General features: G+C 41.6%; 1 protein-coding gene across 7 annotated transcripts in view; it reads right to left on the reverse strand.

Moving 5' to 3' along the window:
• Window positions 1–15,977, reverse strand: part of LOC134339309 (uncharacterized) — a 164,935-nt gene that overhangs the window by 11,589 nt on the left and 137,369 nt on the right. The gene's annotated exons all lie outside the window — the stretch shown is intronic.

Genomic DNA, 15,977 nt, shown 5'->3' on the forward strand with positions numbered 1-15,977 from the left:
GGAAACAGATCTATTCATGGAACAGAATAATTAGATAAATGTATATTGTACGATTGAGACAATTATTATATATCAATACAAAAAGCACTGGAGGAATGCAGCATGTCGGGTACATGGACTTGAAAAAACGGGGGAGATGAAGAACATCGATTCTAAACGTCGACTGTTCATTTCTCTTCACACACGTTGCCTGACCCGCTGAGTTCTTCCATCACTTTTGGTGTGGTTCCAGATTGCAGCAATTGCAGTCTCCTGTCTTTTTTTTTTGCATTTGTTGAGGACAATCTATGCAATGAAATACTGATGTCCTTGATGAAAAAAAACACAAGGAATATTAGGACTCAAAACTTGACACAAATCTGGACTGGTCAAAGAACACTGAGGCTGTCTACAAGAAGGGACAGAGCTGTCTCTATTTCCTGAGGAGACTGAGGTCCTTTAACATCTGCCGGACGATGCTGAGGATGTTCTACGAGTCTGTGGTGGCCAGTGCTATCATGTTTGCTGTTGTGTGCTGGGGCAGCAGGCTGAGGGTAGCAGACACCAACAGAATCAACAAACTCATTCGTAAGGCCAGTGATGTTGTGGGGATGGAACTGGACTCTCTGACGGTGGTGTCTGAAAAGAGGATGCTGTCCAAGTTGCATGCCATCTTGGACAATGTCTCCCATCCACTACATAATGTACTGGTTGGGCACGGGAGTACATTCAGCCAGAGACTCATTCCACTGAGATGCAACACTGAGCGTCATAGGAAGTCATTCCTGCCTGTGGCCATCAAACTTTACAACTCCTCCCTTGGAGGGTCAGACACCCTGAGCCAATAGGCTGGTCCTGGACTTATTTCCTGGCATAATTTACGCATTACTATTTAACTATTTATGGTGCAACTGTAACGAAAACTAATTTCCCCCGGGATCAATAAAGTATGACTATGACTATCACAGAATTAGGGCAGAAGGCCAAAGATTTGGACTGATGTAGGCTGCAAAACATCTTGCAGGAGGAAAACCAAACATAATAGTTTAAAGAGCAGATACCCAAGGAAAGGTATGCAATTATGGAAATTTGGATTGCACACCTGGTCAGTATTTCTCTAAGTGCAAACATTATAAGTGTTTTAGGAATAAAGGAAATTACAGCAAGAAGGTGAGGCAAGGACATGGAAGGATTTAAAAACAAGGGCAGAATCTTGAGTCTTTGTTTTGCCATATTATGAACCACTCAAAAATGTATTGAAAAGCTGAATGTGAATGTCACCAGAATTCATTGTCCATCGCTAATTATCCCTCCTCCCCACCGTCAAGGTGAAGAGTGATTAAAAATCAATACTGAAAGTCAACAAACAGGTAATGGGCTTTAGGACAAGTATGGCTGGGTTTTGCACAAGGTCAGGCTGAGTATGGGAGAATGGCACGAACAGAAATAGTTTAAAAACAGGATGGATGGAAGGTGCAGCAAATGAGCAGAGACAGGAATGGAGCAGGCATAATGATATCAAACTGAAAGTAGGTCGATGGGCTGACCTGTGACAGAAGCTCAGTTGAGGCCTGAGTATGATACCTGGATTACGGGTTCAGCCTTTGCTAATTGCCAGGATGTAAAATAATGTCAATGTCTTGGGGCAGAGCTTGGTCTGAAAGCAATTGTTTCTGGCCATCTGCAAAAATTTACTTTCAGGAACTTCCAATCCATCAGGATTCAAAATATGAAGCTAAAACAGAACTCATAGTTTGTATTGATAATTACATCACAGCAGCATCATTGCAATAGCAAAATTCTGAAGTAAAATTAGGCAACTTAATTAAAATGTCAAATATAGAGAACTTGATGCAAGATCTTAGAAATTCTTCATTAGATGCAAGAAAACTATAAGGTAAACACATCTGTCTTTTGTGAAGAAAGAAATTCAAGATCACAAATTGATTCAGGAACAACTGGGACATACAGAATGTGACGAAGGCCCAAAGCAACGAGGACTAGACAAGGCTGTACTTTCCCAACTCTTTTTATCTCTCTTCTTTAGAAGAACTATGATCATCTGCAGACAGAATGCAATTTTCCAACCTTCAAAGAAATAAATCTTACATATGCACCACGGCAGCATAGCAGCTATGTAATGCTGTTACAGCTTGGGGTGTTGGAACTCAGAGTTCAATCCCAGTGCTGCCTGCAAGGAGTTTGTGCGTTCTCCCCATGATCACGTGGGGTTCCTTCGAGTGCTCCTGTTTCCCCCCATAATCCAAAGATGTGCCAGTCACTAGGTTAACTGGGCATTGTAAATTGACCCGTGATTAGTCTAGTGTTAAATAGGTGGGTTGCAGGGTGGTGCAACACGTTGGACCGGAAGGGTCTGTTTCGTTCTAAATAAAAATGAAAATAAAATGTCTAACTGATCAAACTATAGCAAGAGCCACATACAAATGAGGAACTTCATCAACCAAAGTGCCGAACTTCTGAAGTTTCAGAGGCTAAAGATGAACTTTTGACTTTTTTTGGATACCCAGATGCATTCTTGGATAGGCTGTTGATGGCAGTATTTGAACAAGAGCAAAAGATAATCTGCAGCGCATTTCACAACAGAAATTACACAACTGCTTTCCTTACAAAACATGTTATCCTCACATCTCGTATTTCAATAAATGCTCCCACTGGTATGTGTCTGACAACCAAATCCAGCTCCTGCCCTTCACGTGTGGCTTAGCTACGAAGCCTGGCGGACCCATTTCCACTGACAGGAGAAGGGGTAAGGCATGTTTCTGGGGCCATAAAACCAGTCATTATGGGAAGATTGGGCTCATGAGCCGAGGTTGGCAGCTCACCTCGGAGAAGGAAAGCTCTGATCTCAAGCACCACTGCCCTGCAGCTATATCCACTCATGGGGAAGGCTTCGAGAGGAAACCCAGAGAAAAAAATCTGCAGCTGGAGTCCCTAAGGCAGTCCTATGTTGAGTTCAATGCTGACTGGCAATTCCTGCGATGCCACTGGTGCCAAAATTCATCAGTCTCTTCCATTCCTTAGGATTTATCAGCTGTGTGGAAAGTGGGAGCCTGCTGTTCTCCATATCATACTGCCCTGGCTTGAGTGTTCACAGCTAGGACGTAACATCCATGCTCGACCCTGACCATCTGAGGGCCTCAATAAAGCAGACATCACTATTCTTACTTAACAACAACACATTGAAGTTTACTTTTGTGTTCACTTCCCTGCGATATTACCTTTTTCTGGGAATTTTTTGATCTTTTAAGATAGCACCTTGCACAAACTAACACATTAACTGTTTATCGATGAGGTTTATTCTTGATTGGATATTTTTGGATGTCAAGTTACTCGACTTTTACAGCTAGTAGCAAAAAAAAACACTATAGATTTGACCTGTTTGTTTATAGAAGAAAATCTTTATTATAAATTTTTGTTTGGTCATTAATCTCCCAACCATGCTCTACTGAATACAAAATGAAAAGTAGGATTTTTTTTCCTCCAAGATACTCTCAAAAGTAATTTAGCCCTACACAATGATTTGAATATTAGCAAGTAACAATGTTCCATTTATAAATATTTTGGCTGCCATTAAGTAGCAGTTTCATCTTTTTATTCTGATATATTATTCCATTCATTTCCAAGTTTAGAATGATAAAGGGTTCACAAGTCCATTGAGAATCCCCAGTGATATTTGCATGAGACATCTGCAATACTCTAAATGCAATGGACTGCAGGAGATCTGCCTAAATATTAACCACTCAAACTTTTTGTGAAATCTAAAATCAATTAAAAAAAAACATATAGCAGTAGAAACTCAGAAAAATTAACAAAGCTTCAAATGGGACACTTCACAGAAGCTAAGACAGAAACTTTCTTTGGACACCAAATCTTGTTGTGTTTAGTTTTTCACCTCAGTTTAAAATAAAGTCAGCTTAGATGAACAATGAATTTAAAAGCATCGGAACCAATAGCTCCAAATGTTTAAAAAACATTTAGGCAGTTACAAAGACAGCAAAAGGCTTAAAAGGATATGGGCAAAATACAGGCAAATGGGACTAGCTCAGAAAGACACCTTGGTCATCATGGTCGAGCTGAGCTCAAGGGCCCGTTTCTACGCTGTAAATGATTCTAGAAGATGGAATTACAAAACTACAAAGAAAATGCTTTAGTTTTAGTTCCTGGTGAATTTGAAAGGAATTCTAGGAAAGTATTATGAGAAGTTCATTGTGTATTTCCATTCAATTGAGATGGACTGGAAGAATTCAAACACAGAAAAGATTTAATATTCAAAATAGTGGCAGGGCATTTGAAGCCAAAAGTGCAGAGCCACAGAACCTGTCCCACTCCCAAGGATGAAGGATGGACCCCCCCCCCCATAGCAGCATCATATTCTGTCAGTATTTTTTAAAATCACAACCCTGTTGTGACACACAGATGTCAATGTGACAGGATATTGTCTTTCCAGACCATCACTAAACATATAGTCATTGGATTACAGAGATGTCATGGTTTCACAGAATGACTGACAATGAAGGACTTATTTTCAATAAGTCAAGCTATGCAAAGCAGAAGTTTCCCAACTCTGAGAAATTAGTTAGCTGTAGTTAAGCAGGAGGTATGGACAGCTTGGCTGGCAGTAGTAACCAACTCTTGAGACATGAGGGAAAGGATAGAAAAGGCTTCTGTTCATGAGTAGTACTCAGTAGTAACTACTAATCAAATACATGTCTGCATGTGTTTATTCTGGATAAGACTAGGATAGGGAAATACTTATGATGTGATATCTCTGCACTCTCAACCATCCTAATGGGGTAATTAGCTTGCTGATACCTACTATCTAGATTGAACATGGAAAATAATCAAAATAATAACCATATCTTAACTATTAGTTTAAAAATACTAAAACAGAGGACCCAGGACATAGTTAGCACAACATCTAATTTGGGGAAGTTATTAGGGGAAAAATCCACTGTGTATATACAGATTTTTTTCTCACCCCTTTTGGGTGGTGTGTATGTGTATTTTTCCCTCAATTTCAGGTTCTCTACAAGAGGCCTGGGAGCTTGAGTGTTCAGTGCAGTATCCTTGCTGTTCCTAGCGGTACACTCTTCTGGACCAAGATCTCAGATATTCTTCCTGGGATTTGTTGGAGCCATTTTCCCAGTCCAAGTATCACAGCTCCAGGTGCTGCTAACACCATCAGGATTACTCGGGCTTTAATCTTCCATATCCTTTCTATCCGCTCTTTCAAGCCCTGGTATTTCTCCAGCTTCTCATATTCTTTCTTCTTGATGTCACAGTCATTCAGGACATCTATTACTATTGCTTTCTTGTGCTCTTTGTCCAATATTACCATGGCTGGTTGGTTGGCCAGTACCTGCTTATCAGTTCTGTATTCAGAAGTCTCGCAGGATCTCAGCTCTGTCATTCTCTATGACCCCTTGGGTGCTTCCCATTTGGACTTGGGAGTGTCTAATCCATACTCAGCGCAGATATTCCTGTACGCAATTCCTGCAACTTGGTTATGCTGTTCAGCGTATGCTGTTCTTGCCTGTATCTCACACCCTACCACTATGTGCTGGATGGTTTCAGCAGTTTCCGTGCACAGTCTGCATCATGGGTCTTGTTTGGTGTGATAGACCCTGCTTCTTTTGCTCTTGGGCTCAACGCCTGTTCTTGCGTAGCCAAGTGCCTCTGAGCTGTCCCTCACCCTCCACTTTCAGTCACTGGTAGGACTTATGTCAGCCACCTCTGATATCTGGCAATGGTACATCAGGTGCAGTGGCTTGTGCTGCCATGGCCTCTGGTCCTCTGGCTCTGCTTCACCGACTTCCATTTCCATGTCTCCTGCCTGCTGTCAGAGGTATTCTCCTAGCAGATCATGCTTAGGGGCCATCTTCCTGACATACTCATGGATAATTCAGATTTCTTCCAGGATTGTGGCCTTGACACTCCCAAGTCCCTGTTCTCCTTTATTCTGGCAGGTGCACAATCGCTCAATGTTGGACTTTGGGTAGAATCCTCTATGTGTTGTTAGTAGTTTATGAGAATTTCTTTTTTTGGCCAGCACAATATTGTGGCTGGGTATCTGATGATTGGTAGGGCGAATGTGTTCATGGCTCTGATCTTGTTCGTCCCATTCAGCTGTTTTTTTTTAAGGAATCTCACTCTTTAGAGGTACTTGGATGCTGCACCCTTCCTTGCATCCTCATTGTGGCTTCATGTGCCCGCAGGATCCCCGGGTATTTGGAGTCCTGGTATGTGGCCTTCAGGCAACTCGACTCTTTCAGTCTTGATGAGTTTGCCTCTTTTCACTATCATCTGGCTGCACTTTTCTAGTCCAAATGGCATCCCAATGTCTCTTTCATTCCAGCTTGATTTCATCCATGCACAGGAGGTGACTGATGGTCAATCCATTCTAGAACCTATACTCATGACAACACTTTGAGATGATCTAGCTGATGGGGTTCAAACCTATGCAGAACAGCATATAACCTGCCTGCCAACAACATGGAAGGTCCTCTCAGGCATGATAACCACCAGGCTGAAGGAACATATGTAAATTCCTGAGCCCAGCTCCGAAGGGGATTGGTAATATCAAAGTGGAATATATATATATATATAAATGTAAAGATATATAAAACTCAAATCAACCATATTATATACATACTTGCATACAACATACACACAAAATGCTGGAGGAATGCAGCAGGCCAAGCAGCATCTATGGAAAAAAGTATAGATGATGTTTCAGGCCGAGACCCTTCATCAGGACTGGAGAAAAATAGATGAGGAGTCTTCCACCTCTACTGCATCTTCTCTCAAGGTGAGGCTTTTCCTCCTCCTTCTAAGAAAGGGGCTTCCCTTCCTCCACTATCAATGCTGTCCTCATCCACATCTCTTCCACTTCGCACACGTCTGCCCTCACCCCATCCTCCCGCCACCCCACCAGGGATAGAGCTCCTCTTCTCCTCACCTACCACCCATCAGTCTCCGCGTCCAGCACATAATTCTCCGTATCTTCCGCCATCTCCAATGGGACCTCACCACCAAGGACATCTCCACCCCGCCCCCCGCACTTTCTGCTTTTTGCAGGGATTGCTCCCTATGGCAACTCACTTGTCCATTTGTCCCTCCCCACTTACCCTTGCAAGTGGAACAAGTACTACACCTCCTCCCTCACTACCATTCAGGGCCCCAAAAAGTCCTTCCAGGTGAGGCAACACTTCACCTGTGAGTCTGTTGGGGTCATCTGCTGCATCCAGTGCTCCCAGTGGGGCCTCCTGTATAGCGGTGAGACCCGACATAGATCGGGAGACCGCTTTGCTGAATACCTACACTCCGTCCACCAGAAAAAGCCGGATCTCCCAATGGCCACCCATTTTTAATTCCACTTCCCATTCCGACATGTCAGTCCATGGCCTCCTCTATTGTCGTGATCAAGTTGGAGGAGCAACACCTTACATTCTTGTCTTGGCAGCCTCCAACCAGATGGCACGAACATCGATTTCTCGATCTTCCAGTAAGGCCCACCCACCCCCCTCTCACCATTCCCTATTCCCTTTTCCCTCTCTCACCTTATCTCCTTGCATGCCCATCACCTCCTTCTGGTGCTCCTCCCCTTTCTTTCTGTCCTTTCCTATCAGACACCCCTTCTTCAGCCCTGTATCTCTTTCACCAACCAACTTCCCAGCTTTTTACTTCACCCCCCACCCCCCAGTTTCACCTATCACCTCGTGTTTCTTCCTCTCCTCTTCCTGCCTTCCAACTTTGACTCCTCATTATTTTCCTCCAGTCCTGAAGGACGGTACGTCAACTGTACTCTTTTCCATAGATGCTACCTGGCCTGCTGAGTTCCTCATTGTGTTACTAATACAGTACTATAGTACTGCAGTAGTACTGAAAGTGTTCTAATTTGCTCTGCATTCATTAAATACATAATCTGTTACTTACTTAAATGGTAGTTGGTCTTCTAAATACTTTTTAAACAAATTCCATGAAACTTTGCCCTTAATTGGGCCAATAAGTACAGGTTGCCGAACTGTCCGCTTGTGTGTGTCCACGTGCCTGTGTGTGTGTATGTGTGCCCATGTGCGTTGTGTCTTGCACTATCCTGCTACTAAAAAAAATCATGACATTTGTGAGTGATGATAAACCCGATTCTGATATGGGTCTCTATTGTGGAATGAGAGTGGGAAGGGGGCAGGGAGAGGGGAATCATGGTTGGCAAAAGAGAAAGGCGATGAAATGGGAAACAGCAGAGAGACATTGTATTGATCGATAAACCAATTTTGAATCAAAGAACCTTGTCTGACACCTCAGGGCTGGGAGTGTCTGCACCTGTGTCACACCCCCCCCCACCTCGGTATTCCTTTTCTGCCTTCTGTCTCACACCCCTCCCACAGTGCTCCACCCTCGCCATTCCAAACATCCTTTGCTCCTGCCAGATTTACAAACTTGCTCTCTGCTCCATGTTGACAAATACAGTACTGTGCAAAAGTCTTAAGCACCCTTAATATACATACTTGAGACACACTGGGACCAGTACATTTTGGCCCAATTCAGCAGCTGCCACAATTGGTCGAAGTTTCACTGAAATAGTTAAAAGGTACAAAAAGAAAGAAACTACTATTTAACTGAGGAACAATTTATGTATTTAAATGAAGTATGGGACAAATCAGAATACTACCAATACCTCTACAGTACTATAACGCTGTGTATTAATTCCTAATAGTTATTGACAGAGGAATTCATCTACCGTTTCTTTTGATTGACTGTAAATTAACAAAATCAGCTCAGAGATAATGGATGCCTCCAAACAATGCTAGGGCCAGGGCTTCTCAACTGGGGTTCCGCAAGAGGCAGTGATTAAAAAACATAGTTTTTTGAACTTTGCGTGACATGTGATGCAGTGGTGGGCAGTGACTGAGCAACCCTGTTTGCAGTCTCTCAGCCCAGTATGGCAGTGTGCAGTAGGACAGAGTCCACTCTCCACTTTTGACGCGAGTTAGGAGAGGCCATTGGTGAGTGCTGTATTACACAGAGGGGAGGACAGTAGGCTGATAATTGGTGAGTGCTGTATTACACAGAGGGGAGGACAATAGGCTGATGAGGTGCATGAAGTGCGTTTTAAGAGCATTGAAAAGACGTACAACTTGGGCAGTGACGTCAGCCTCTCTCCCCCGAATTACCTCCCCCAACTTTCCCTTAAGCACCGCTGACTGGGAGCTAACAAACTCTACCAGTGTAGTACAAAATTGGGAGAAAAATATTCATGTTAGAGCAGGAATTTTTACACGCCAGGATTCAGCTGCTGGCCTGCCGCTTGCTGTTGTCGCAAATGTTGCAAAAGGTGGATTGTGTAGATTACAAGTGAATTGTATTGTGAAGTTTTTTGTATTTTTAGTGGTTTTCTCATTTAGTTATTTATTATACCGTTCTTTTTCATATTTTATTAACCCGTGTTTTATGGACATGTCTGACGGTTATTGGAATTGCAAAACAAACAGAGTAAAGCTTTTGTTAATAAAGTCAGTCAGAAAAAAAAACTCTGGAAGCAAGTTATTTAGTAGCAGAACTTATTACCCAGAAAAGGAAAAGTCACACAGTTGGTAAGACCCTAATAATGACACTATGTAAAATTATAGTGGGTAAAATGTTAGGATATGATACAGGCCTGCACCAGAAAACCAGGTATGATCTGCAGAGGGTTATTTCAAGGGCGAAGAGACAATTTCGAACGAGGTTCGAGGCGACACTGGATGTATGACAACTCTGGGAGGGTTTGGAAGACATTACTTCACTACCAGATGAACTCAACGCCTTCTATGCCCACTTGGAAAGGGAGAATATAACTACAGCTGTGAAGATCCCTGGATGCACCTGATGACCTCGTGATCTGTCTCAGAGGCCATGTTAGGCTGTCTTTAAAGAGAGTGAACCCTCGCAAGGCAGAAGGTCCCGATGGAGTACCTGTTAAGACTCTGAATACCTGTGCCAACTAATTGGTGGGAATATTCAAGGACATTTCCAATCTCTCACTGCTATGGGTGGAAGTTCCCACTAGCTTCAAAAAAGAAACAATTATACCAGTGTCTAAGAAGAATAATGTGAGCTGCCTTAATGACTATTAACACTCACATCTACAGTGATGAAATGCTTTGAGAAGTTGATCATGATAGACTGAACTCCTGCCTCAGCAAGGACCTGGATCCATTGCAATTTGCCTATCGCCGCAATAGGTCAACTGCAGATGCAATCTCAATGGCTCTTCACATGGCTTTAGACCACCTGGACAACACAAACACCTGTGTCAGGATGCTGTTCATCGACTATAGCTCAGCATTTAATACCATCATTCCCAAAATCCTGATTGAGAAGTTGCAGAACTTGGGCCTCTCTACCTCCCTCTGCATTTGGATCCTTGACTTCCTAACCAGAAGACCACAAACTGTGCGGATTGGTGATAACATCTCCTCCTTGTTGCAAATCAACACTGGTGCACCTCAGGGGTGTGTGCTTAGCTCACTGCTCTACTCTGTATATACCCATGACTGTGTGGCTAGGCATAGCTCAAATACCATCCATAAATTTGCTGATGATACAACCATAGTTGATAGAATCTCAGATGGTGACAAGAGGGTGTACAGGAGTGAGATATGCCAACTGTTGGAGTGGTGTCGCAGCAACAACCTGGCACTCAACGTCAGTAAGACGAAAGAGCTAATTGTGGACTTCTGGAAGAGTAAGATGAAGGAACACATACCAATCCTCAGAGGGATCAGAGAGTGAGCAGTTTTAAGTTCCTGGGTGTCAAGATCTCTGAGGACCTAACCTGGTCCCAACATATCGATGCAGTTATAAAGAAGGCAAGACAGCGACTATACTTCATTAGGAGTTTGAAGAGATTTGTCATGTCAACAAATACACTCAAAAACTTATATATTATATATTTGTACCGTGGAGAGCATTCTGACGCTCACTGTCTGGTATGGCCGGGGGGGGGGGGGGGGGCTACTGCACAGGACCGAAAGAAGCTGCAGAGGCTTGTAGATTTAGTCAGCTCCATCTCAGGCACTAGCCTACAAAGTACCCGTGACATCTTCAAGGAGCTGTGTCTCAGGAAGGCAGCATCCATTATTAAGGACCTCCAGCACCCAGGGCGTGCCCTTTTCTCACTATTATCATCAGGCAGGAAGTACAGAAGCCTGAAGGCACACACTCAGTGATTCAGGAACAGCTTCTTCCCCTCTGCCATCCGATTCCTAAATGGACACTGAACCCTTGGACATTGCCTTTTAAAATATGTATTATTTTGGCTTTTTGTACGATTTTTAATCTATTCAATATACATATACTTGATTTACTTATTTATTTATTTATTATTATTATTATTATTATTTTATTTTGGTTTTTTTCCCTTCTACATTATGTATTGCATTAAATTGCTGCTGCTAAGTTAACAAATTTCATGACACATGCCGGTGATAATAAACCTGATTCTGATTACGAGAATTTGAAGAGGTTTCACTCTCAAACAGTTGATGTAATGATGACATGTCACATGATGCGGAAGAGGCTTTGTGTGATAAACTGAAAAACAACAGCTTCTCTATCCAGGTTGATGAGTCAACAAATTTCACCAACAAATGTCATGTAGCATTTGTAAGATTTGTAAATGATGGTGAAATTCAAAAAAAACCTTTTCTGTTGCAAAGAGCTATCTGAAATAAGCAAAGGCCAAGATATATTTAATGTTTTGCCTTCATATCTGGAAACAAAAGGTCTGTCTGGAGGAACTGTGTTGGCATCTGTACTGATGGTGCCCCATCAATGGTTAGCTTAATTACCTGCTTTTTTTTCCCCAAGAAAGGTTGGCTAAAAAAATCATTCTCTACTCTAAAGAGCATTGACAATTATTTTTGGATTATTATATCTACAACTTACTGATCATAATAATGTACTGTGAGCTCTAGATATAATAATTTATACACAGGTGTTCCCTGAGACCTGAAAATTATCTCACAGGTTCCTCCAGGAAAAAAGGTTGAGAAAGGCTGCTTTAGATTATTGCATCATTTTCATTGTAACCCTCAAGATGATAGTTGATATCTTCGTAATTCATAACTTGTTGAAGAGGAATTGTTTCATTCTTACTCTCGGCCATTTTTGGTATCTCCAAGCCTGAATTTTTGAAATCTCGGTGAGCAAAACAATTTCCGAATTATCTTACTGCTTATTTCTCACTAACTATCAGTGACAAAAATCACTGCTTTTTAACACAAACTGACACTATTTAAAAACTGATCGCTCTAAGCACGATGTAAGTATCGCATACACAGCAATGCAAGTGTATGCAATACATGCTAATTAGAAACTGTTTGGTGACAGTCTTCTGCCCCAATTAAGTTGCATAGTGTCCTAAATAAACAAAGAGAATCCTAGCTGTTTTCTCGATTCAGTTTTTGTTCTTTAAGAGATGTCCAAATAAACAGTTGCCCAGATTAACCAGTGACCCAATTAACTGGAATCCACTGCATGTATGTGCGTGCGTGTGTATATATATTTTTATATACATACACACAATTACTTGCAGAAATTAACTGCAAGTTAACCGTACAGTGTTCAGTCATGTAATATGCACTTGTGATCTTTATACAAGCAAGGAGTTTCACTGAACTTCTGTTGTATATGACAAGAAACTAACCCAAATCACTTCAAAACAATGATCACTCACAGGCATTTATTTGATTAAATCCTAAACTGGAATAACTATCTGACACCAGACCTTCATTCATTCTTCACCAACTCTGGTAAGTCTGAGGTGAGTTGGATGGAGATTGAAAAGGACGATGTTAAATAATAAATTTTCTGTGCCATTTGGATAGCCCACTGTGTCCGCTGCACTTGAACACTTTGAAAGACCACAAGCAACATTGCACAGAATGTTGTGAATTACAGCACACAAACAACATTGGCTGGAGAGTAAACATCCAGAATAACAGCTCTCATAACATTTAGAGATCATAACATATCTTCATAACATTTAGAGGTGAGATTGAATCAACGCAGCTGTCCCAAAGTATGATGACAATAGTTCAAAGCAAAATTGCCTTTTTGAACTTTATTTCTGAGCTAGCTCTTCTGACTTTGAGTATATCAACTCACAACTGCTCTGTGAGTTAAAGCATTATTCAGTGATCTTGCACATATGACTATTCCTGGTCCCAGACTCCACCCCCCCCCCAACTCGACACAATGCACAGAAAAGCCTGGATGCAACAATCCCCCTCCCCCTGCCTCCTTCACTGTCTGTGTGACTCAACAAATTACTGAAGGAATTCTTATGGCCAGGATCCAAATCTCAGTCACCACCCAGTGGGAACATGAAAGGGAAGGCCAAAACCAGTAACAGGAGTTATAGCAAAGCTTCATCTCCAAGGAGTCAATGTTTTAAAGTTCTAACGCTGTGCACAGCATGATTAACTTGTATAAACAATGCAACTGATAAAGAGAACAAAAATAATTGCAGAACAATTAAAAAATGAACTGCAGTTCTTATTTCAAGAATTGAGAGGCTATGCATTATGTATCTTGAAATATTATGGAGAAAGTATTAGGGAACATGATCAATGTAAAAGCAGTGCAAAATAGGTCAAATGGTTTTATATTGGACATTCTCTCATCTCCTTCCTCCCATTAGACTGAAGATGCAAAAGCCCTGAAATCCCCTGTTTTAAGACTATTGAGCAGTCCCTTAATATGATAAGCTCTTGACTGCACAATCTACCTCATTATGGCCTTGTACATTATAGAATCATAGAGCAACATGGCACAGATACAGGCTCTTCATCCCAACAAGTGCATGCTGACCACGGTGCCCACCCAGCCAGTCCCAATTTTCAGAGTTCGGCCAATATTCATCTAAGCTCTGTCACTCTATATTCCTTTCCAAGTGCTTCTTAAATGATACTATTAAACCTACCTCAACTACTACTTCTAGCAGCTCATTCCATTTCCTCACCACCCTCAGTGTGAACAAGTTGCCCCTCACTCACTCCAAATCTATGCACCCTTGTCTTGGACTCCTTTACCATGGGGAAAAGAGTGTTACTATCCACCTTACCTTTGCCTCTCATAATTTTAAAGATTTCTATAATGCTCCTCATTCTCCTAAGTTCCAAGGAATAAAGACCCAGCCTGGCCAACTTCTCCCGATAACTCAGGCCTTCTAGACTTGGCAACATGCTTGTAAATCTTTTCTACACTATTTCCAGTTTAAGCACATCTTTCCTAAAACAGGGTGACCAAAACTGTACACAGTACTCCCAACTGTGGCCTTACCAATGATTTATACAACTGCAACATAATGAAGCAACTCCTATACTCAGCCGCCTAACAGATGAAGACTAGTATGCTAAGTGCCTTTTGTCCTACGCTGGTTTGATTTTCAAAAAATACATCACCTCACACTTACCACTTGGCCTACCTCCTTAACTGATCAAGTTTCTCTTTTGCTAACCTTCTTCACTGTCAACAATACCTTGTAATTTTGTGTCATCAGCCAACATACTGATCAAGCTCTCTGCACTGATATCCAAATCATTTATGCAAATAATGAATAACACCGACCTTTGTGGCATACCACTAGTCACTGGCCTCCATTCCAAAAAGCAACCTTCAACCACAATTCTTTGCTTCCAACCTCTGAATCCAACGAACTAGCTGTCTCTGGATTCCATGGGGCCACACTTTTCAGACCAGCTTACCATGTAGGACCTTGTCAAAGGCCATGCTAAAGTCTAAACAGGTAACATCCACTACCCTTCCCTCATTAACCCTTTTGGTTACCACTTCAAAAAACTCTAGAAGGCTCCTTCTAAATCAGACACTGTTTATCTAAATGCTGGTAGATCCTGCTCCTCAGAATCCCCATGAACTTCCTCTCTACTGATGCATCAGTAGTTCCTTGGCTGGTTCTTGCTACTCTTTTTAACCACCTCCCTGAACTACTGTCTACCTGCACTGCAATTTCTCTGTAACAAGTTATTCTGCCCTCAGTTATTGTTTTACTTGTACTATCTCAATGTAATACTGTAATGAAAAAATCAGTACGGACCAATCACGATGAATTTTTCTCTGTACCTTGGTATATCTAGCAGTAATAAACCAGCTTACCAATTCTAAAGGGTTGCTGAGATTCTTGAGCAAGTGTAGAAAAATCTACTTCAAGTGAAAAGAAATAAAGCTATGGCAGAAAGACCCTATGACAGAGATGCAGAATTAGGCCATACAGCCAATTGAATCTGCTGTGCCATTCTATTGTGGCTGATTTATTATCTCCCCTCAACCCCATTTTCCTGCTTTAACCTTTGACACCCTTACTAATCAAAGAACCTATCAACCTCTACTTTAAATATACCCAATGACTTGTCCTCCAAAGCTGTCTGTGGCAATCAATTCCACAGATTCTTCAACCTCTAGTTAAAGAAATTCTGCCTTATCTCATTTCTTAAGAGACATTCTTCTATTTTGAGCCTGTGCTCTCTAGTCCTAGACTCCCCCATAATATGAAACATCCCCTCCAAATTTGCTCTACCCAGGCCTTTCAATATTCGATAAATTTCAATGAGATCCCCCTCATTCTTCTAAACTCCAGTGAGTACAGACCTAGAGCTAACAAACGCCCCTTATTAACTCTCTCATTCTCGGGATCATTCTCAACCTTCCATGGACCCTCTCCAATGCCAGCACTTCCTTTCTTAAGATAAGGGATCCAAAAATGCTCATAATACTCCAAGTATGGACTGACTAATACTTTAATAAAGTCTCAGCATGAAATCATTGCTTTATATTCTAGTCCTTTCAAAATTAATGCTAACATTGTATTTGTCAAAATTTGAAAATATGTGAAAGTATTGGGAAGATAAGTCCTCGTTAAATAAAATCAATGGCTCATATTGATAGAGTAACATTGCTCTTAAACATGTAAATAC

The sequence above is a fragment of the Mobula hypostoma genome, chromosome 29 (assembly GCF_963921235.1).
Source record: "Mobula hypostoma chromosome 29, sMobHyp1.1, whole genome shotgun sequence".
In the NCBI taxonomy this organism is placed as follows: Eukaryota; Metazoa; Chordata; class Chondrichthyes; order Myliobatiformes; family Myliobatidae; genus Mobula; species Mobula hypostoma.